The sequence below is a fragment of the Hyla sarda genome, chromosome 5, assembly GCF_029499605.1.
Source record: "Hyla sarda isolate aHylSar1 chromosome 5, aHylSar1.hap1, whole genome shotgun sequence".
NCBI classification, from domain to species: Eukaryota; Metazoa; Chordata; class Amphibia; order Anura; family Hylidae; genus Hyla; species Hyla sarda.
In genome coordinates this window covers 91071005-91095968 of record NC_079193.1, presented here as the reverse complement: position 1 = coordinate 91095968, position 24964 = coordinate 91071005, and the positions used below count along the sequence as shown (strand labels likewise).

General features: G+C 43.7%; 1 protein-coding gene across 2 annotated transcripts in view; it reads left to right on the top strand.

Annotated features, from left to right (window-relative positions):
• Nucleotides 1-13241: 13241 nt before the first annotated feature.
• Nucleotides 13242-24964, top strand: part of RFTN1 (raftlin, lipid raft linker 1) — a 413706-nt gene continuing 401983 nt past the window's right edge. For both annotated transcript variants that reach the window (XM_056519923.1, XM_056519922.1), the window contains exon 1: nt 13242-13683. The gene's annotated coding sequence lies outside the window, so the exon portion shown is untranslated. The remainder of the gene's footprint in view (nt 13684-24964) is intronic.

Genomic DNA, 24964 nt, shown 5'->3' with positions numbered 1-24964 from the left:
GTCCCCATTTCCGAGTCCTTAAGGACTCAGGACGTTTGAGTACGTCCTGTCAAATCCCGGCCCCCCGCCGCTAGCCGGAGGGGAGACGGTGCCCGATGCCTGCTGAAATCGTTCAGCAGGCATCGGGGCATATCGCCCAGGGGGGTCATTATGCCCCCCCATGTCGGCGATTGCCGCAGATCGCTGGACAATTCAGTCCAGCGATCTGCGGCAGATTCCGGGGTCAATCGGGTCTCCAGTGACCCGGTGACCCGGAATTACAGGCTGTTCGGGGCCGTCTCCGACGGCCCCGAACAGCCAGAGCCTGCAGGGGTGAGGTGGATTACCGGCCGACCAATCAGGGCGCCTGCTACGGGTGTCACTCCCGCAACCCACTCCGCCCCTCTTCCGGAGGACGTGAGCAGGTGCGGGACGTGCACCCCGGGTGCTGGGGACCCCGATCCCCGGCGTCAATGTTGGGATCGGGGCCCCAGGAGCGACGGCCGCGGCGGAGACGACGAGGGACTGACCTGTGCGGCGAGGATCGTTGGAGGTGAGTGACAGCCTCCTGCTGTTGCTTAGCAACAGCTCCCAGCATGCAAAAAGGGCATGCTGGGAGCTGTAGTTATGCAACAGCAGGAGGCAGACCACCACAACTCCCAGCATGCCCTTATGGGCATGCTGGGACTTGTAGTTTTGCAACAGCTGGAGGCACATTTTTTCTATGGAAAAGTGTACCTTCAGCTGTTGTGTAACTACAACTCCCAGCTTGCACCAACAGCTAAAGTGCATGCTGGGAGTTGTAGTAGTGCATCTGCTGGTTGCATAACTACAACTCCCAGCATGCCCGTTGGCTGTCAGTGACTGCTGGGAGTTGTAGTTTTGCAACAGCTGAAGGCACACTGAGTTATGTAGCAAACCAGTGTGTCTCCAGCTGTTGCATAACTACAGTCCCCAGCATCCCCAGCCAAAGTAGTATGCCTCCAGCTGTTGCATAACTACAAGACCCAGCATGCCCTTCCGCTGTCCGTACATGCTGGGGGTTGTAGCTTTTGCAACAGTTGAAGGCACACTGGTTGCAAAACACTGAGTTTGTTACCAAACTCTGTGTTTCACAACAAGTGTGCCTCCAGCTGTTGCAAAACTACAACTCCCAGCATGCACTGATAGACCGTACATGCTGGGAGTTGTAGTTTTTCAACAGCTGGATGTTCCCCCCCCCCCCCCCAATGTGAACGTACAGGGTACACTCACATGGGCGGAGGATTACAGCAAGTATCCGGCTACAAGTTTGAGCTGCGGCAAATTTTCTGTCGCAGCTCAAACTGCCAGCGAGAAACTACTGTGAACCCCCGCCCGTGCGACTGTACCCTAAAAACACTACACTAACACACAATAAAAAGTAAAAAACACTACGTATACACATACCCCTATACAACCCCCCTCCCCTCCCCAATAAAAATGAAAAACGTCTGGTACGCCACTGTTTCCAAAACGGAGCCTCCAGCGGTTGCAAAACTACAACTCCCAGCATGCACTGATAGACCGTACATGCTGGGAGTTGTAGTTTTGCAACAGCTGGACGTTCCCCCCCCCCAATGTGAACGTACAGGGTACACTCACATGGGCGGAGGATTACAGTAAGTATCCGGCTGCAAGTTTGAGCTGCGGCTCAAACTGCCAGCGTGAAACTACTGTGAACCCCCGCCCATGTGACTGTACCCTAAAAACACTACACTACACTAACACACAATAAAATAAAAAGTAAAAATCACTACAAATACACATACCCCTACACAGCCCCCCTCCCCAATAAAAATGAAAAACGTCTGGTACGCCACTGTTTCCAAAACGGAGCCTCCAGCTGTTGCAAAACAACTACTCCCAGTATTGCCAGATAGCCACTGACTGTCCAGGCATGCTGGGAGTTTTACAACAGCTGGAGGCACCCTGTTTGGGAATCACTGGCGTAGAATACCCCTATATCCTCCCCTATGCAAGTCCCTAATTTAGGCCTCAAATGCGCATGGCGCTCTCACTTTGGAGCCCTGTCGTATTTCAAGGCAACAGTTTAGGGTCACATATGGGGTATCGCCGTACTCGGGAGAAATTGTGTTACAAATTTTGGGGGGTATTTTCTGCTTTTACCCTTTTTAAAAATGTAACATTTTTGGGGAAAGAGGCATTTTAGGTAAAAAAAAAATAATTTTTTTTTACATATGCAAAAGTCGTGAAACACCTGTGGGGTATTAAGGTTCACTTAACCATTTGTTACGTTCCCCGAGGGGTCTAGTTTCCAAAATGGTATGCCATGTTTTGTTTTTTTGCTGTCCTGGCACCAGAGGGGCTTCCTAAATGCGGCATGCCCCCAGAGCAAAATTTGCTTTCAAAAAGCCAAATGTGACTCCTTCTCTTCTGAGACCTGTAGTGCGCCAGCAGAGCACTTTTCACCCCCATATGGGGCGTTTTCTGAATCGGGAGAAATTGGGCTTCAAATTTTGGGGGGTATTTTCTGCTTTAACCCTTTGTAAAAATTTAAATTTTTGGGGAAACCAAGCATTTTAGGTAAATTTTTTTTTTTTTTTTTACATATGCAAAAGTTGTGAAACCCCTGTGGGGTATTAAGGTTCACTTTACCCCTTGTTACGTTCCCCAAGGGGTCTAGTTTCCAAAATGGTATGCCATGTGGGGTTTTTTGCTGTCCTGGCACCATAGGGGCTTCCTAAATGCGGCATGCCCTCAGAGCAAAATTTCCTTCAAAAAAGCCAAATGTGATTCCTTCTCTTCTGAGACCTGTAGTGCGCCAGCAGAGCACTTTTCACCCCCATATGGGGTGTTTTCTGAATCGGGAGAAATTGTGCTTCAAATTTTGGGGGGTATTTTCTGCTATTACCCTTTTTAAAAATGTAAAACTTTTGGGAAACCAAGCATTTTAGGGAATTTTTTTTTTTTTTTTACGTATGCAAAAGTTGTGAATCACCTGTGGGGTATTAAGGTTTAATTTACCCCTTGTTATGTTCCCCGAGGGGTCTAGTTTCCAAAATGGTATGCCATGTGTTTTTTTTTGCTGTTCTGGCACCATAGGGGCTTCCTAAATGTGACATGCCCCCGAAAAACCATTTGTCGCTCCTTCCCTTCTGAGCCCTCTACTGCGCCCGCCGAACAATTAACATAGACATATGAGGTATGTGCTTACTCGAGAGAAATTGGGTTTCAAATTCAAGTAAAAATTTTCTCCTTTTTACCCCTTGCAAAAATTCAAAAATTGGGTCTACAAAAACATGCGAGTGTAAAAAATGAAGATTTTGAATTTTCTCCTTCACTTTGCTGCTATTCCTGTGAAACACCTAAAGGGTTAAAACGCTGACTGAATGTCATTTTGAATACTTTGGGGGGTGCAGTTTTTATAATGGGGTCATTTATGGGGTATTTCTAATATGAAGGCCCTTCAAATCCACTTCAAACCTGAACTGGTCCCTGAAAAAAAGCGAGTTTCAAAATTTTGTGAAAAATTGGAAAATTGCTGTGGAACTTTGAAGCTCTCTGGTGTCTTCCAAAAGTAAAAACTCATCAATTTTATGATGCAAATATAAAAGTAGACATATTGTATATGTGAATAAAAAAAAATTATTTTGAATATCCATTTTCCTTACAAGCAGAGAGCTTCAAAGTTAGAAAAATGCAAAATTTTCTAATTTTTCATCAAATTTGGGGATTTTTCACCAAGAAAGGATGCAAGTTACCACAAAATTTTACAACTAAGTTAAAGTAGAATATGTCACGAAAAAACAATCTCGGAATCAGATTGATAACTAAAAGCATTCCAGAGTTATAAATGTTTAAAGTGACAGTGGTCAGAATTGCAAAAAATGGCTGAGTCCTTAAGGTGAAAAAGGGCTCAGTCCTTAAGGGGTTAAAGACCTTGCGTCCTTGAGCCCACCGGCTTACTCCTTGGTGCCATATGGTTACACTGAGAATTCGTTGCCTAACATAACAAGGCCCCTATGCACATTAGAGAATAGTCAGCTAAACCAGCTGATTTCAGTGGAACAGACAACTATGATATTGGGGAAGAGAAATATGGGGCATGTCGGATTTCATTTGCCTTAGTGTGTTGTATTTTAAGCATGACACCAATACCAACCTTTCTTTTATTCGATAGTCGAGTGCTGCCTGTACCAGCCCAAAGGAATGAAGAATCGTCGGAGGAATCTTGAATCAGACTGTAGTAAACCATATAATGGCAGTCAGCTCTCCACCTGCTCCAGGAGCCAGGATAAGCTGCAAGTGCTGTTGTCCAAACTACAGAACAAAGGATCCAGCTTTTTATTTATGGCTAAAACCTGTCTTTTAATTTCTTCATAAAATCCTTAGATATGGCCAACATGGTGCAAGAGACAGTGTGGTCTGACCTGAGGGTCAACTCTTCATCATGAATTAGACTGATTTCCAGAATAAACAGGAGAAGATCGGTGCTTATTAGAGCAATATAGCAGTATGGGTAAAGATAGCAGTTCAAGGTTGCACCAAGAAACACCAATCCTCTGGTTATTTTGGGAATCAGTCTGATTCCTGCTTCTAGGGAGTCATTCTCAGAAAAGGCATATATTAGGCAAACGATGGTTATATTTTTCTATTTACTCACAACCAATTTCTGGCTATTAAATTAAAAACACCAACAATTCCTCAGTGGTTTGTAACATTGTATTACCATCTTAGACCACTTCTTGTATCTATAGCAGAGGGCATTTATCTATTGCACGACCTTGATGTGTACAGCTCCTCTATATGGGATCATTAATATGTATGCTGCACAGATTTTCCCAGGGTGATCCCTATTTTTGACATTGCAAATCTGTAAACTGATATGTGTTTTTCCAGATATGTGACTCCCAATGGAGTTGGTGGGAATAGATTTCCTGCATATGGCAATAAAAAGGATGCTGGCTGAGGAATTTATTGACAGAGCACAAATGTCATACCATGTCCTGTTTAAGGAAAACCCTACAACATACATACATATAACATACTAATAAAAAAATTTTCCCTAGAAAAAAAATCTTGCTTTCCATTAGATAACACATAACAAACCATACAATAATTATAATATATAATAATGTAGGTCACGCATGTAATTTCTAATCAACATACGATAAAATTTTAATTTTGACTCCACTTTCTTCTCCAGCTAATTTGTGTCATCTATAATTAAAATGTTGCTGTTTTTAGAATCATTAATTAGTGGCTAAAATAGGAGGCGGCATTCATTATTATGATTAAATCAGCATTGTTCCTAAAATTAAGTGAATTAACAGAAAGCAAATTAGAAAAAATATATATATTGCTGGCACTGAAAGTCAGATCGCCTCTGGCATGTCATTCGCAAAGATTACATTTCATAACTTAAAAACAATGCATTCGCAATGCATACTTTCACATTTTGTTAAGGCCTTGTTCTAAAAAAAATATATATAAAAAAAAAATATATATATATATATATATGTCCAAATATAAGCAGCACATCCAATAAAAGCACTTCAGTGTAGTGGGTGCAGGCACTATTATAACCACGGTCCCCTGGTTCTCTTGTCCATACAGTAGATACGATGCAGCACACCAAAATAGTATCATGCAAAAGGTGACTTATTCCATTATGTACACAGAGACTATGTTTCGGTGGCCTCACACCACCATTTTCAAGATGGTGATTTTCAATAATGAGAATGTGAAAACACAATTTTAGAAATCTTAACAAATAAAAAAAATAAAACATTTCTCATAAACATAAGTATTCAGACCCTTTACTATGACACTTGATATTTAGGTCTGGCTCCTCCCATTTCTCTTGATCATCTCTGAGATGTTTCTACACCTTCATTGGAGTCACCTATGGTAAATTCAGTTGAAAGTAGTTTGGAACAACCAGTTCTCCACTTAGAGCTTGCTGCCCCACCAAACTAAGAATTAAGTGAGAAAGACCCCCATAAGAGAGATGACTAAGAACCCAAAGGCCACTCTTGCTGAGCTCCAAATATCCTGTGAGCAGACTGGTCAGGGTTGAAGAAAAGCTGAATGGAGCAAAGTACAGAGATATTGTTAATGAAAACCTGATCCAAAGTGCTCTGAACCTTAGGCAGGCCTGAAGGATTACCTTCCAAGACAATGATTCTAAGCACACTGCCAAGACAACAAAAGAGTGGCTTAGTGACAACTCTGTGAATGTCCTTGAGTGGTCCAGCCAGAGCCTTGACTTGAACCCAATCAAACATCTCTGGAGAGACCTGAAAATGCCTGTCCACTGAGGATTCCATCCAACCTGACGAAGCTTAAAGGGGCACTCTGCCCCAAAGAATAGGAGACAATGGGGGAGATTTATCAAAACTTGTGCACAGGAAAAGTTGCCCATAGCATCCAATCAGATCACTTCTTTCATTTTGCAGAGGCCTTGTTAGAAATTAAAGAAGCGATCTGATTGGTTGCTATGGGCAACCGGGCAACGTTTCCTCTGCACAGGTTTTGATAAATCTTCCCCAAGATGTCTGATCGTGGGGGGTGGAGGCAGCCAATGGGAACCCCGAGATCTCCAGGCCGGCACTGCTGTGTTCTGAACACAGAAACTTGGGGCTTCTGTGTTCGTGATGTCATGCCATCGGGACATAGAGGGAGGGAACATTTATTAAAACTTTTCCTCTATTTTTGTTGTACATTTCCAGAGGAAAAGTTGCTGAGTTGCCCATAGCAACCAATCAGATTGCTTTTTTCATTTTTCAGAGGCCTTTTCAAAAATGAAAGAACCTATATAATTGGTTGCTTTGGGCAACTCAGCAACTTTACCTCTAGATAGGTTTAGATAAATCTCCCCCATAGGCTCCAGGCTATAGGCTGGTATATATGGCAAAGCATTGTGGATGTGTGGTGATTGTGGATTAAATTTACATTGTGGACTTGCGGAGGTCACTAATAGTGCTGCCTGCCCTAAAGAATAAGTAAATGGCTCCTTGACTACCTCCCAATTCTTACTGTACATTGCTGGAATGTGCCACTGTTTAAGGTGGTTGGAGTGATCTTTCCACTACCTCTCTTACCAAGGCCCTTCTCCCCTGATAACATAGTTTGGTGGGGTGGCCAGCTCTAGGAAGAGTCCTGGTTGTTCCAAACTTCTTAAGTGTAAGAATTGTGTAGGCCACTGTGCTCTTGAGAACTTTCAGTGTAGCAGAATTGTACCTTTCTCCAGATTTGCACCTACACACACTTCCGTCTCTGAGCTCGAGGGTGCGTTCACACAAGCGTATTATGTTTCAAACTGGCAGCATTTCCCTCTGCGAGTTTTAAAGGGTGGGCTTTCCTAAGGAGATATATGACAGCTGAATCTTTGCTGTGGAAAATCCACTGCAGACCCCATTGACTTCAATAGGGTATGTGGCGGATTTTCGGCAGTGGAGATTTTGCCGAAAATGTGCTACAAACAGCCTGTCCCTTTCAAACTCGCAGTGGGAAACACGCTGAGAGTTTGAAAGGAAATATACTCATGTAAAGTAGCCCTTACAGGCAGTTATTTCCTGCTCATTGCTTGGTTTTTGTGCTGATATACATTGTCAGTTGTGACTCCCTATATAGACAGGGCTGTGTCTTTCCAAATCCTGTCTAATCAATGGAATTTACCACAGGAGACTCTGATCAAGATGTAGAAACATCTCAAAGGCGATCAAGAGAAATGGGAGGCCTCAAAGCTAAAGTCCCAGATTTATCCAACTGTGTGGGAGAAAAAGTGACATTCTCCCATAGCAGCCAATCACAGCTCAGCTTTACCAGAGCTCGTTAGCTGAGCTGTGATTGGTTGCTGAGGAAAAATCTCTCCACTTCTTCTCTTAGGCTGGGTTCACACCACGTTTTGTTAAATACGGGAACCGTATTTAATGTATGTCTATGAGGCGACCGGAGTGAACCGCAGCCTCTGGTCGGCTTCGTTTTCGGCCCTATGCGGTTTCCCGACCGTAGGCAAAAAACGCGGTCGACCACATTTTTGCCTGCGGTCGGGAAACCGCATACGGCCGAAAACGAAGCCGACCGGTGGCTGCAGGTCACTCCGGTCGGCTCATAGACATACATTAAATACGGTTCCTGAATACGGCTGGGTGCGGGTGCCGCGATTAAGCCCCGCCCCCCCTCCTCCCAGCCGTATACGGGAACCGTATTTAACAAAACGTGGTGTGAACCCAGCCTTACACAGTTTGATAAATCTGGGCAAAGTGTCATAGCAAAGAGTCTAAATATTTATGTCCCGAATTTTAGTTTTTTTTCCACCTTATTATGTTATGTCTTGTACTTAATTGTAATAAATAATTAATATGATGCGAAAATATTGGTACATGTCTTTTTACTGGTCAAACAAAATGGAGACTGAACTAAAAATCAACGAGTTTTTACATATGTGACAACAAGGATTGAAATAACTAACATTACTTTACTATTTCAGAACTACCCAGTTAGGCTGCCTTCACACCATGGTTGCAGCGCATGGCTGCTGGATCCAGCTGGGGGAGGGGAAAACCGCTGAGCTCCATTGACTTCAAAGGGGTACTTTGGTGGAAAACTTTATTTTTTTAACCCCTTAAGGACCAAGCCCATTTTCACCTCAAGGACCAGGCAAATTTTATTTTTGCGTTTTCATTTTTTCCTCCTCGACTTCTAAAATCCATAACTCCTTTATATTTCCATGTACAGACCCATATAAGGGCTTGTTTTTTGCATAACCAATTGTACTTTGTAATGAAACCTGTCATTTTACCATAAAATGTACGGCAAACCCCCCCCCAAAAAATTTTAGGGAGGAAATTTAAATGAAAACCAAAATTTGGCACATTTTGAAGGATTTTGTTTACACACTGTACACTTTACAGTAAAAATAACATGTGTTTTTTATTCTGTGGGTCAATACGATTAAAATGATACCCATGGCTAGATACTTTTATATTTTTGTACCGCTTAAAAAAAATCTAAAACATTTTGTACAAAATCAGTAATCTAAAATCGCCCTATTTTGACCACCTATAACTTTTTCATTTTTCCGTATATAGGGCGGTATTAGGGCTCATTTTTTGCGCCGTTATCTGTACTTTTTTTAGATAGCACATTTGCATATATAAAACTTTTAGATCATTTTTTATTAATTTTTTTGAATAAAATGTGACAAAAAAGCAGCATTTTTGGACTTTTAAATTTTTTTACGTTTACGCCATTCACCATACGGGATCATTAACATTTTATTTTGATTGTTCCGACATTTACGCACGTGGCGATACCACTTTTTCACTTTTTTTTTTACATTTTTCAACATTTTTTTTTTTACACTTTTTATGTCCCCATAGGGGACTAGCTATAGCAAACGTTTGATTACTAATACTGTGCAGTGCTATACATAGGACACAGCACTGCTCAGTATTATCGGTGATCTTCTGCTCTGGTCTGCTCGATCTCAGACCAGAGCAGAAGACCCCGGGAGACAGCAGTAGCTAGGTAAGGGGACCTCCGGCTGTCATGCTGGATGATTGGATCCCAGCGGCAGCGTTGCGGGTGATCCGATCATCCAATCAAAGTGCCGCAATGCCGCAGATGCCTTGATCTGTATTGATCACGGCATCGGAGGGGTTAATAGCGGACATCCGCGCTATCGCGGATGTCGGCCATTACGGGCGGGTCCCCGGCTGCTGCTAGCAGCCGGAACCTGCCGTGTATGACGCGAGCACCCTTCCGATGCTCGCGGTCATACCCAGGACGAAAATGTACGTCCTGGTGCGGGAAGTCCCGCCAAACCAGGACGTACATTTACGTCCATGGTCGTTAAGGGGTTAAATGAACTGGTGCCAGAAAGTTAAACAGATTTGTAAATCACTTCTACTAAAAAAATATTAATCCTTTTTAGCAGTTGTATGCTACAGAGGAAATTCTTTACTTTTTGAATATCTTTTTTGTGTTGTCCACAGTGCTCTCTGGAACTGTCCAGAGCAGCATAGGTTTGCTATGGGTATTTTCTGGACAGTTCCTGATATGGGCATCAGGTGTCAGCAGAGAGCACTGTGGACAACACAAAAAAGAAATGCAAAAAAAATAAAGATTTTCCTCTGTAGCAAACAGCTGCTAATAAGTACTGAAAGGATTAAGATTTTTTTTATAGAAATAATTTACAAATCTGTTTAATTTTCTGGCACCAGTTCATTTAAAAAAAAAAAAGTTTTCCACCGGAGTACCTCTTTAATGAGTCGACCGGAGCCAGTGACTCCGATCGGCTCATTTCTGCCCCGTATCTGGTTTTGTGACCAGATCTAAAACCGTAATCCCCTCCCCCAGCCGGATCCGGCAGCCATGTGCTTCAAACGTGGTGTGAAGGCAGCCTTAGAGCCATCTAGTGGCATTGGACATACACAACAGACGTGAAAATGTGGTCAAACCGGCTATTGTGTATGCCCAAAAAATTGGATTTGTAACAGTCCCTGTTTTAAAAAAAAATAAATAAAAAAATGTAAGTCAGCCAAAGGCTGTCCGAGCATGCTGGGAGTTTTATTTTGCAACAGCTGGAGGTACACTAGTTGGGAAACACTAATGTTAGTCATTGAGAAATGTATTCTACTGTATGGCATATGGCAGCATATACAGCAGCAAACATTTTTAGCAAATGTTAAAGGAGATGTGTAGTAGTAATTTTTCAGAATCCCCTGTGCCCGGGCTGCAAAAAGTAACAAAACAAACTTTAACTCACTTTCCTATGTTCCCCCATTGCGCCGATATCGGTGTCCCATTCTTCCGTTGCCGTTCTTCTTCCTGTGCTTCTTGGGGACGATGAGTCCTACTAAGCTCAGCATATCACTGGCCGCAGCGATGTCCCACCTCGGCCGGTGATAGGGGTAATGAGCCAAGGCTACGTTCGTGCCCCTGTTAGTCGTATCCATCGGCATCCTGCTAAAAAAAAAACGGGTTGCAGATATATGCTGTTAAAGGGGTACTCCAGTGGAAAACTTCTTTTTTTTTTTTTTTTTTAAATCTACTGGTGCCAGAAAGTTAAACAGATTTGTAAATTACTTCTATTAAAAAATATTAATCCTTCCAGTACTTATTAGCTGCTGAATACTACAGAGGAAATTCTTTTCTTTTTGGAACACAGAGCTCTCTGCTGACATCATAACCACAGTCCTCTCTGCTGACATCTCTGTCCATTTTAAGAACTGTCCAGAGTAAAAGGAAATCCCCATAGCAAACATATGCTGCTCTGGACAGTTCCTAAAATGGACAGAGATGTCAGCAGAGAGCACTGTGGTTATGATGTCAGCAGAGAGCTCTGTGTTACTAAAAAGAAAAGAATTTACTGGAAGTAAGTACTGGAAGGATTAAGATTTTGTAATAGAAGTTATTTACAAATCTGTTTAACTTTCTGGCACCAGTTGATTAAAAAAAAAAAAGATTTCCACCGGAGTACCCCTTTAAAGCTAGGTTTCCACACAGGTTTTTTCTGGTGTTTTTTTTCTTTTTAAATGACCACTGCAGTTTTTGAGCCTAAGTCAGAAGTGGATCCAGCAGGAAGGAGAAGAATAAGGGTGGGTTCACACTACGTTTTGACCCATACGGGAGCGCATACGGCAGGGTGGAGCTAAAAGCTCACGCTCCCGTATGTGACCGTATGCGCTCCCGTATGTCATTCATTTCAATGAGCCGACCGGAGTGAAACGTTCGGCCCGGTCGGCTCATTTTTGCGCCGTATGCGCTTTTACAACCGGACCTAAAACTGTGGTCAACCACGGTTTTAGGTCCGGTTGTAAAAGCGCATACGGCGCAAAAATGAGCCGACCGGACCGAACGTTTCACTCCGGTCGGCTCATTGAAATGAATGACATACGGGAGCGCTTACGGTGACATACGGGAGCGCGAGCTTTTAGCTCCCCCCTGCCGTATGCGCTCCCGTATGGGACAAAACGTAGTGTGAACCCAGCCTAAGTCCTTTCTTCATATTTTCTATTCCTTTTGAATACACTTCTGGTTTATGCTCAAAAACTGCAGTGGCAGATTTCTAAAAAAAACAAAAAAAAAAACGAGGGTAGAAAAAAATAACTGCGTGGAAACCTAACCTAGGGGGAGCAGTGGACCCCATTGAATTCCATGGCTTTGGAGTCACCTAGTGAGGCTGGGTTCACACTACGTTTTTGCCATACTGTTTTCAATCTGTTTGGCAAAAAAAACGTATGGAACAGTATGGGAAAAAGTAAACCGTATGCGTTTTTAAAAGTGCATACAGTTCCATCAGTTTTTATAGAAAAAAAACCCATACGTTTTAGAAAATTTTGTCCATTTTTAATGGGAGGGGTCTTGAGTGGGGACTTTAGGATTCAAATGCGCATGTGCAAAGTAAAAACGTATAAGTTTTTCCCGTATGGAACCGTATACATGTGCGTTTCCTATTGACGTCCATGTTAAAAAAAAACGTGTGCGGTTGCAGTACGGTTTTTAAACCGGAGACAAAATTGTGGTCAACCACGGTTTTGACTCATGTTTAAAAACCGTACTGCAACCGCACACGTTTTTTTTTAACATGGACATCAATGGGAAACGCACATGTATACGGTTCCATACGGGAAAAACGTATACGTTTTTACTTTGCACATGCGCATTTGAATCCTAAAGTCCCCACCCAAGACCCCTCCCATTAAAAATGGACATTTTCTAAAACGTATGTTTTTTTTTCTATAAAAACTGACGGAACTGTATGCACTTTTAAAAACAGTATACTGTTTAAAAACGCATACGGTTTACTTTTTCCCCATACTGTTCCATCCGTTTTTTTTTGCCATACGGTTTTCTTTAGAAAAACGGATTGAAAACAGTATGGCAAAAACGTAGTGTGAACCCAGCCTGACTCAGTTCGGGATGTTTGCTCTATTTCAAAAGTGCAGCAGTCAGCGTTTTGTAGCTAAAATAGAGCACTAATCTGCAACCTGTTTTTGACAGGAAGCCAATAGACACGTCTAATGGGAGCATGAATGTAGTATGAACCTACCCCAACGTACAGTGTTCATGAATGTGGTGAAACCTAGCCTAATTTGGGAAAACTTTACATTTTTTTAAATTTATCATTTTAGCACAAGGCTGCAACATGTGAAAAGTGTCTGAAGAGTTTCTGAGGCACTGTACATAGCAGTGAGGAGCCTCTGGTGAGTGAGAGGTGCAGCAGTGCAGAGGGAGGGGGCGCCAGAGAGTGACAGATGAGGATTTCCTGTAGGAGAGGGGAGGCTGCAGCCTGTGGGGATTGCACATCACAGCGCCGGGCTGCTCCTTCATGTTGTCTGCCCTCAGCTGCTATAACTTGCCTGCGCTCCGGTGTCTGTGCTCCGCTCTCCGGTGCTGTGGGTGTTCGGTGTCCGGGCGGCTCTGTCAGTCTGTGGAGTGGGCACAGCCCGGGCAGCGGAGGATGTGGTTCAGCTGAACATGCAAAGCTACATATTTTGTTCGTGAGTTCAGCGCTGAAGGAAGTGCAGAGGAGCAGCGGCGGCGGGAGCTAGAGCCGGTCCCCGGAGAGCTCCGTGTTACCCCCGTGTCACCACAGACAGCGCCGGCCACTCAGCTCCGCGGAGCCCCCAAAACTTTCCTGCGCCCCCTGCTATGTGACTGCGCCTGCCGGAGAGACAGCGACCTGTGCAAGAGACAGCCAGCGGCACTCAGGTACAGCAGGAGGGGGGTCTGATGACTATTGGGGGTCTGATGGCTAATTGAGGGTCTGATGACTAATTCGGGGTCTGATGACTAATTGGGGGTCTGACTAATTGGGGGTCTGACTAATTGGGGGTCTGATGGCTAATTGGGGTTCTGATGGCTAATTGAGGGTCTGATGACTAATTGAGGGTCTGATGACTAATTGGGGGTCTGACTATTTGGGGGTCTGACTATTTGGGGGTCTGACTATTTGGGGGTCTGACTATTTGGGGGTCTGACTATTTGGGGGTCTGACTATTTGGGGGTCTGATGACTAATTTGGGGTCTGATGACTATTGGGGGTCTGATGACTCTGGGCATCTGTAGACTATTTGGGGGTCTAAATACTCTCTGGAGTCTGCACTGTCATTATTCAAGCATGCTCCCTATTGTCATCTACTGTCATTTGTCATCATAGGACCTGACTACTGGGGGGGGGGGATCTACCATTTATATTGGGGGGTGGGGGGGGGGTCACTGACTACTTTGGGGTATGGTGCTGACTATTGAAGGTCTCTGAGTTTACAAGAATTGCCTCTGGATGGGTGCCCTTGGTGCTGATTGTTATGGGGGTCACAATGACTTGTCTGTCACTTACTTTAGACTTGTAGTTGTGCAACAGCTGGAGGCACACCACAACTGCATTAGAAGGTCGCTATGGGGTGAGATTTGATGTATAAGGAGGTCACTATGAGTCCTGGTTTCTTCTATGCAGTTCACTTGGTATTTTGAGTTTATTTTACAATAGGGGTCACTGAATTCTGAATATGATTTGTGTTTAGGATTCATTAGAACAGTGTTTACCAAATGGTGTGCCTCCAGCTGTTGCAAAACTACAACTCCTAGCATGCCCGGACAGCCGAAGGCTGTCCGGGCATGCTTGGAGTTGTAGTTTTGCAACAGCAGGAGGCACACCGTTTGGAAAACACTGCACAAGAAACCACAAATAAAATCACCACGAAGCTTGTTTTTTCATTGGGATCACAAAGGCAAATAACTTATACACAAGACCCGATTGTAAGGGGGTAGGATTTGTTTTTACTAAATAAAATAAATACATTTAATTTAAAATGAATTAAAATAAAATAAAATTAATTAGATAAAATAAATACAATTTAAAAATAATTATATAATTATTTATATTTTTATTATTCATTCATTCATTCATTCATATTACATCCAGTTTATTTATTTATTTATATTTTATAGCATTCTTGTAATACCGTGACTTTTGGTCTGGTATTTGGTCTGATCAGTTGAGATCCTGATTTTTACATGGAATCCCATTGAACCGACAGATCGTAGCCTTGTATCACTTTGCATAGAGAAGTTCACTGGTGTTCTGTGTATACTATAGTTCATCATTGCTCTTTTCATATGTTGCTACATTGTAAGGCAGTGATCCCAAACCTGTGGCTCTCCAGCTGGGAGTTGTGGTTTTACCACAACTGGAGAGCCATAAGTCTGGGTTCACACCACGTTTTTGCAATACAGTTCCCGTATCAGGTTTTTGATTAAAAAAAACGGATTCCTCAAAACCTGACTAACTGTATCAAAACGTGTGAACAAATTTTAATCCATATATGGTTTGAAAAATGATGTCCGGTTGCATCCATTTTTTAAGAAAAAATGTATACATTTTTAACTTTTCACTCCATTACTCCATTATGAATAAAGTTTCACTTGTTTGATTGAAATTCCAAGAAGAAAACTGTGCAAAGTCAAAAACCGTATGGTGAAAACCGGATGGAACCGTACGCACATACGGTTTTGTACGGTTCCCATTGACTCCCATGTTAAAAAGCATATACTTTCTCATACGTTTTTCTCACCCAAACCAAAAACCGTGGAAGGCTACGGTTTTGGGTACCGGAAAAAAAATTAACAAAACCGTACAAGCTGCAAAACGGACACAATCGGATGCATCCTTTGGCATACGGTTTTCAATACGGTTCCGTATGGTTTTCAAATTGAAGACGTATCCGGGAACTGTATTGCAAGAACGAGAACCCAACCTGAATTGGGGAATAAGGAGCTGCTTGCTTGGTAATGCTTCCGCATGGATATCCTTGCAGCGCTCGGAGCAGCTGGGGACAGATTCTTAATTAACAAGTCTCCTTAGCGCAGTTACTGCCGCGTTCACTTAAATGCAGTCACACATCCTGGGGACGGGGATTGCCAGCACCTCTCACATCATCACTATTCATAGTATTGATAGATGTGAATGAGTTGCGTTCATGACGTTATTTGTGGTGGGGGCTGCAATGAGAAGACATCTGTGTGAGCAGGTAGTGTGATGCGAAGCACGGGGGGGGGGGCACATATTACAGAAATGGAATTTTCTTAGATTTTTTAATAAATGTAAGAGACCTTTAGATTAATAATTCATGCACCAGTTAAGTGTCTTTCATAGACCGTCCATTAGTACTGGGGTTTCTAGTTGGTGTGTCAGAAGGCATTGATACAGGAATTAAGGATTCGTACATACACAGTGAAATCTCTTTGAAAAAACCACCCCCTTAGCTGCACCAGACTGTCAGGTTTTCAGCCCACCAAATGTCAAATAGTATTAATATGTATTTTTAAATATATAAAATTAGTAATACTATTTGTTCTTCTATTGGGTGTGGGGGGGGGGGGGGGAGAGGTTGGTTAAAAAAAATAAAAAATGTATATAATATATATAGTGTGATACACCGCTCACTTCCTAAGGGTCTCCCTGCATCACCTGTGCACAGACACGCCGGTCTGATGTAACGTCTGATGTGTTTCGCACCAAGGTGCTTAATCGTAGACTACGATTAAGCATCTAGATGCGAAACGCGTCAGTCGTTATCTCTGATTTGATCTCTGTCCGAAGATTACCAATAAAGCAAGCATTGATTTTTACCTGCATATCACGAGTGCTGGACAACCTTCTTTCTTCTAATATATATAAAAAAATAAACATTTTTTACCTCAATTTCCCCCCCCCCCACCACCCCTCCAATAGAAGATTTTGTGGTCTTCTCATAGAGGTTTCACTGTGTATTTTTTTGACCAATGAGCAATCTTTTACAGAACCACCATGAACATGCACGATGATCATGGATGTAGCGGAAGAAATAATCTGCTGTCTGACACCTTTGGCAGCAGTTTATCTCCTACAGGGATGAAGGATTGTGCATGTTAAAATCCTAAATGTCTAATCCTTCTTTTGATATGGAGGTACGCATACATGTTCAGTTGGATGATCTACTGTAATCTGAAGGCTGCCTTCACATTAGTATCATGCTTCAGTTTTTTTTATAAGTTGAAACAGTAAGCGTAATGGATCCTAATCGAGTGCAGCAGATGTCTTCCCTCAGGATTCATTGTTCCTCTGACTTGAGGGGGAAACATAATGGAACCTCAGATTTTCATAATTTTTTTTTTTTTTTTGGCGTAGTAACTAGAGATGAGCGAACTTACAGTAAATTCGATTTGTCACGAACTTCTCGGCTCGGCAGTTGATGACTTATCCTGCGTAAATTAGTTCAGCCTTCAGGTGCTCCAGTGGGCTGGAAAAGGTGGATACATTCCTAGGAAAGAGTCTCCTAGGACTGTATCCACCTTTTCCAGCCCACCGGAGCACCTGAAAGCTGAACTCATTTATGCAGGAAAAGTCATCAACTGCCGAGCCGAGAAGTTCGTGACGAATCAAATTTACTGTAAGTTCGCTCATCTCTAGTAGTAACCTACATTCTTTCTACGAAATAGTGGAACTCCAATGGACCCAAAACTCATGCCAACTGATGGCATTTTTTTTTTCTTTCTGAGGTGTTTTGAATTGGTGTTTGTAAAACTTTTCATCTGTTTGCTTGTGCACCATTCATTTCTAGGGGAGCGGTGGAGATGTAGATTTCGTGCGCATGATTTGAAGCTGCATATTTTATGTTATATGCCCAGGATACTGTACGGTCAATACACCTAGAGCTGGGTGGTATGACCAAAAATGTGTATCACGGTATTTTTGTAAGTTGTGGCGATTCCATGATATTAAACAATATTTTCCACCCCCCCAATCATGTGACCCGTGGGCGCTGCTTCTCTAACCCCCTCTAATCTGTACTGTACTACATATTCCTTGTGCCCGGGCTGCAAAAAAAATAAAAATTATAACTTTAACTCGCCTTCCCACGTTGCTTCGGTAACAGCCTCACACTGGGGATGGGAACGTCACAGAGCTGTCAGCCTATCACCGGCCGCAGCGATGTCTCTTCTCGGTCGGTGATAGGCTGAGCGCACTGTCATGTAAGGAGCTGGTCGGCTGAACATCGCTGCGGCCGGTGATAGGCTAACGGCTCTGTGACATTCCCATCCCAAGCGAGAGGCCGTTACCGGAGCGACAACGGGGGCACGTAGAAAGGTGAGTTAAAGTTTATTTTGTTTATTTTTGTAGCCCGGGCAAAAGGAATATGTAGTACAGTAAAGATTTCCAGCGCCGGCGGCCCACAACTCACAGGAGGACGAGGTGACATATGATTAGTTCCCTGATGTGGGGGAAAGCACAGCGCTGGGCTGATAAACCGGGGGGGGGGGGGCGGGGTGGGAGAGAAGCAGAACAGTGCCCGCGGTTCACGTGATTGGGGACAGCGCGGTGCGGCTGATAATTAAGTCATCCGAGGGGGGGAGGGGCCCAACCGGTATTGTGGTATGGGAAAAATTCATATCGTGAGGGAAAAAAATTTCGGTATTCAGTATGAACCAGTATACCGCCCAGCACTAAATACACCCTTAACCTGTTGAGGACAAAGGGGGTACAGGTGCGCCCTTGTGTCCTGGAAATTAAGGACCAGTGCACTCCATTCAGAGCATTCAGTGCTGGCTACCATCAGTAGCCTCACACTCCCTGCTTATGCCAGGCAGTGGCAATCTCTCTGCTGCCCTGCATTTAACCCCTTAGATGCTGTGATCAATGTCAATTGAAGATGCCAGCAGGTGGAGCTCATGAAACCATTCCATGAGCCATAATTGCGGAGGAAGGTCCCCTTACCTGTTGCCCGATCACCGATTCAGTGATGTAGCCTGGCGTAGATGTCCAAACTATTAAAATATAATGTTTCTGATCTCACTGATTTTTAATCGCATTATATATTGGAAAAAAAAATTATAAAAAGGTATCAAAACAAAAATCAAGATCACGGTGCAAAAAATGAGACTCGTACATCCCCATATACAGAAAAATAAAAAAGTTATAGTGGCCAGAAAATTATATTTTTAAGCATACCAATTTTGTTAAAAAAAGTCACCATTTTCTTTTTAACCCCTTAGGGACTCAGCCCATTTTCACCTTAAAGGGGTACTCCGGTTCTAAGACCTCTTATCCCCTATCCAAAGGATAGGGGAAAAGATGCCTGATCGTGGGCATCCCGCCGCTGGGGACCCCCGTGATCTTTCACTCAGCACCCAGTTACCATCAGCCCCCGGAGTCTTATGGCTGCCAATGACGGGGCCGGAGTAGTATGACATCACGGCTCCACCCCCATGTGATGTCACGCTCCGCCCCCTCAATGCAAGCCTATGGGAGGGGTCATGACAGCTGTCAACGAATTTTTGGGGGCCATGTTGTATTTAGGAAGCCCTCATGGTGCCAGAACAGCAAAAAAAATAACACATGGCATACTATTTTGGAAACTATACCCCTCAAAGAATGTAACAAAGGGTACAGTGAGCCTTAACACCTCACAGGTATTTGACGACTTTGCGTTGAAGTTGGACGTGAAAATGGAAAATTTTATTTTTAACACTAAAATGGTGTTCACCCAAAATTTTCTTTTTCACAAGGGGTAATAGGAGAAAATGGATCCCAAAATGTTAAGCCCAATTTCTCCCGATTAAGAAAATGCCCCATATGTGGACATAAAGTGCTCTGCTGGTGCACTACAGGTCTCAGAACAGAAGGAGTGCCATTGGACTTTTGGAGAGAGAATTTTGCTGAAGTTGAAGTCAGGGGCCATGTGCATTTACAAACCTCCCATGGAGCCAGAACAGCAGAAACCCCCCCACATTTTGGAAACTACATTCCTTAAGGACCTTAACAAGGGTTACAGTGAGTACTTACACATCACAGGTTCTTTGAACAATGGGCCGTTAAAGTGAAAAATTAGATTTTTTGCACTATTTTGCTAGTGTTACCCCAAATATTTCATTTTCACATGGGGAAATAGGGCAAAAGGCCCCCAAAGTTTGTAGTGCAATTTTCCCTGAGAAAGAAAATACTCCATATGTAGATGTAAAGTGCTCTGCGGGCACACTGCAATGCTCAGAATAGAAGAAGTGCCATTGGGCTTTTGAAGTGAAAAGTTTGTTGGAATTGAAGTCGGGGGGCCAGGTGCATTTATAAAGCCCCCATTATGCAAGAACAGCAGTAACCCCACACATGACACCATTTTAGAAACTACATCCCTCAAGGAACGTAAAAAGGGTTATAGTGAGTACTTACACCTCACAGGTTTTTTAAACAGTAGGCTGTAAAAGTGAAAGAATTGATTTTTAACACTGAATTGCTGGTATTAAACAAAATTTTAGTTTCACAAGTAGTAAGAGAAAAAAAGCTCCACAAAATTTGTAGCCCATTTTCTCCAGAATTAGGAAATACCCCCTATAAGGCGAAAAGCACTGTGTGGGTGCAAATCAGGGATTGGGAGTAAGACAGCATGATGAGGTTTGAGGCCCAAAGTGGTGCTTTGCACTGCAATGGTTGAGGTTCTGACATAAAATAAAAAAAAAATAAAACAGCAAGTGACCACAATTTGGAAACTAAACCCCTCAAGAAAGGTAACAAGGGGTACAGTGAGTACTTATACCTCACAGGTTTTTTAAACAGTGGCCGTAAATTGAAAAATGTTATTTTTATTTTACATTAAAATGCTGGGGTTACCCAACTTTTAACATTTTCACAAGGGGTAATAGGAGAAAAAGCCCTCCAAAATCTGTAACTCAATTTCTCCCGACTATGGAAACACATCCACATATGGGGTAACTTGCTGGGCGGGCACACAACAAGGCTCAGAAGTCACAGAGGTCTGTTTGCATTTGAGGCCTATGGCATATCAGTAGCTGACGGTTATATACATTCAGAGGAAAATACAAAAATGAAACATGCACATGTGACACCATTACAGAAAGTACCCCCCCTCAGGGATGGGTATAGTGGGTAAAGAGGACATTAACATTTGGAAGACAATGTACTCTGGACTGGTACATTGGAGTTGAATTCTTGGGAATTAAAATCAGGGAAAAAGGATTACAATTTTGTTCTCCATGGAAATGTGATACTTCCAGAAGCAATCCTTAATGAGGAGGCCCGGATGATTGGAGCAAGTGTCTCATTGAGTGGTGGTGTCCTTGAGAATCCCCCTCTTGTGACACACTCTGCATTTTTTCCGGGGAACCGAAGTTCCAGAGGTGCTCTGACCCGTTCCTTGGCGGTCACCAAAGATGAGGGCCTTTAGAACATCCTCTTGGAAATCCAGGAATGTCTCTGTGTTGCCAGCGTGCTGGAACAGTACAAAAGAGTTATACATGGCAACTTGTACCATGCCCGTGTTTTGCGCATGGCGTTGTATGGCTTGAGGACTTGATCAGAAAGATCAACTCCCACCATATATCGATTGTAGTCATGAATACAATCGGGCTTGAGGATCGGTCCCACGGAACCTCGGACAGCGACAGGGGCTTTGCCGTTCCCATGAATTGTGGACAGCATAAGGGCATTCCTCTTGTCCTTATACCGAACCAGCAACAGGTTTTCATGGGAAAAGGCATGGGACTCACCCCGGGGGATAGGAGTCTGCAGGGGATAGGAAGGAAGGCCTCTTTGATTCTTTCAGACTGTCCCACAAGCGACCGTGGATCTGGCAGCAAGGGATGTGAAGAAAGGGATACTAGTGTAAAAGTTATCCATGTAAAGGTGGTGACCTTTATCTAGCAATGGGTGAAAAAGGCCCCAACCGATTTTCCCGCCAACACCCAGGGTGGGGGGACATTCTGGGGGCTCAAAATGGGAATCTCGTCCCTCATACACTATAAACTTGCAAGTGTACCCTGAGGTTCTCTCGCAAAGTTTATTCATCTTCACGCTATACTCACTTGGTTGGGATGTATTGCTGGAAGCTGAGTCTCCCCTTTAAAGCTGATGAGAGACTCCTCAATAGCGACCTCCCTTCCAGGGACATAGGCCTCCCAAAATTTGGCCCCGAAGTGATTGATGACCAGCCTGATTTTTTACAGGCTGTCATACGCAGGATCAGTTCGGGGGGGACATGCCATATTATCAGCATAATGCAAACATTTCTGAATGGCCTTGAACCGGGGACATGCCATGGCCATACTGTAGAGCGGGGTTTGGTAGAGAATGTCTCCATTCCAGTACTTCCTGACCTTTTTTTTTTTTTTTTTAAACTAGGCCTATATGCAGCACGAGGCCCCAAAAGTTCCTCATTTCAGCTGCACTGACTGGGAACCAGCCACTAGGGCTAGCTAAAAAGGAGCCCGGGTTTACAGATTCGTCTGGTTAACCATTAGATTGACAAAGTCCTCACTGTAAAAAAAAAAAAACTAAAATAGTCCATTTCAGTGAATCCGACGATGTCAATCTTGATTCCTGAGTCGCCAACAAACTCAGGAATCACGGGCTCGTGGTCCGCTGGCTCAGTCCAGACAAGTTCACCGGTACCAGGCACCAGTAAACTTTGCTGGGGGGCTTGACTAGTATGAGCGCCAGGGGGACTCGTACCAGCATGAGGCACAGGAGGTTTGTGGCTCATCATCAGAAGATGATGAGTAGGACGGGGAAAAAATAAGGAAGCTGGGGTCTTCCTCATCCCATGTGGCGCTTTCAATGTCAGAGGCAAGTATGGCATATGCCACCCCTGCTGATAACCCCCTGCGGGCCATTTCCCTACTCTGATGGGGATAGGTGTGTGTGGGGAAAACTTTGTGTATGTGCTGTGTGTGGTGTGATGCGAGACTGCCTCCCTAACTCACCCTAACTTAACCAAACCCGCCCTAACAGAAAAAATATAAACTAAAAAGGAAAAAAAACGTAAAAAAAAAAAAACTTCTAGCGCAAAAAAAGCCCTGCGCCCAAAAAAAGCGTCTACCTAATCAGTGGTGTGCACATGGATTAGCGATTGGTGACGTCAGGGAGCACGGAAGTCAGTGGAGTAGTCTGGCCCGTAAAAATGCACCTGCCTGAACACAAAAAAAAAAAACGCTGTGGACGGACCAAACACAGAGTTACGGTCTGTCCACACAGCACAGGCCTGCTGTTGGTGACACGGACCGCCTATAGTTGCAAAAAATAAAAATAAAAAAAACGCTATAACCCGAAAAAGCACCTGCACCAAAAAAGAAAAAAAAAAGCAACCCGCTCATCAGTACTACTGGACTAATCAGCAGTGGGTGGGCTTTAGCTAACGGTGGCGGACCACTCTTTTATAGCTAAGAGGGCCCGGCCACATGTTTAGCAAAAAAAAAAGGTTGTGCCCCCCCCCCCCCCCCCTAAAAAAACACTGGCCCAGACCGCAGCGACCCAGTAGGGCCCCGGTCACGCAGCAAAAGGTGCTGTGGACACCTACAGTATGGTACGCTTTAAAACATTAAAAAAAAAATAAAAAATTATAATTTTTACCCCTAACTCTGTTCCTGCCTAATCTAAAGCTTTCCCTAATCGCTGCTGTGCACAGAAACAGTGCCAAAGGGCACTTAGAACACTCTGAGGAGGGAGATGCAGCACGGGGCTCCTTTCTGATCAGCACCAGATATAAAATGGTGCTGATCAGAGCAACATGCTCCGGCTCTCCTCCCCCCTTCTCATACACTGTGATTGGTGCTGTCACTACGACCGTCCAATCACATCTGTACTAGGTTGGGGGTGGTGGCAACACCTGACCCCCATTACCCGGAATCGCCGCAGATCGCCGGTTTGTATTTCCCTCAGGACCCCCCTCGGCACTGGAATTGCAGCAAATCGCCAGTCTGAATATGAGGTGTCCTCAGGACCCCCCTCAACGATGTGCCGTAATGCCTGTGCCTGGGCTGCAAAAACAAAAAAAACCTAGCTTTAACTAACCTTCCTACGTTCCCCTGTTGCTCCGGTATCAGTGTCCCGTTCCTCAGGCACTACTCGTCTCCCTGCTTCTTATGCTTGGAAAGTAACACTGCAGTCAGCGTATCGCTGGCCACAGCGATGTCCCGCCTTGGCCGGTGACAGGCTGAGCGCACTGTCATGTAATGGCGCCCGGGCTCCTTACATGACAATGTGCTCAGCCTATCACCGGCCTAGGCAGGACATCGCTGTGGCCGATACGCTGACTCCAGTGTGAAGTTCTGAGCCTAAGAAACAGGGACCCGAGTTGTGTCGGAAGGGGACACTAGTACCGGATACCCGAGTTTAAAGTTCTTTTTTTTTTTTTTTTTTTTTTTTGCAGCCCAGGCACAGGGGATGTTAAAAGTTTTCTGCATTTCTTCTTTATGGTCTTTGATGCGCAGATTTGATGCGCAGGATTTTCTGATGCAGATTTCAATGTATACTAAATGACTGAACACAGCTTCAAGTCCTGCGCATCAAATCTGTGCAGAATACTGTACGTGTGAATAGACCCTTAATCTGTATATCTGTAACATAAATTGACATGTTGCAGATTTTGCAAGAATTATTTCTGAATCGTGTGGATGAGATTTGTTAAATTTTCATTCTCTCTGCTAGTAGTGCAATGTGCTCCCATAAAATCCTGGTGGGAAATCTGCAAGTGTATCTGCTCTGTGTGAACATACCTTAGTGGCTTTTCTTTCTTACCCTATATAATATATAAGAAGGAAGCGACTGCAGCACACCGAAGTATCAGACATGTATAGTGGTTTATTCCAGCTAAAAAGAGGACGTTTCTGTGGTCTCACACCACCTTTCTCAAGTCGGCTTGAGAAAGGTGGTGTGAGACCACAGAAACGTTGTCCTCCTTTTAGCTGGAATAAACCACTATACCTGTCTCATACTGCGGTGTGCTGCAGTTTCTTCCTTCTTCTGCAAATTTTTGGACCCAGGACCGGGGTCTCTGAGACCGCTTGCACCCACATACTCACCTTCTGCTCTGAGTGTGCTGCTTCAATATATATATATATATATATATATATATATATATATATTTATATTTATATAGGGATCGACCGATTATCAGTTTGGCCGATTATTATAGGGCGATATTTACGATTTTGGACGTTATCGGTA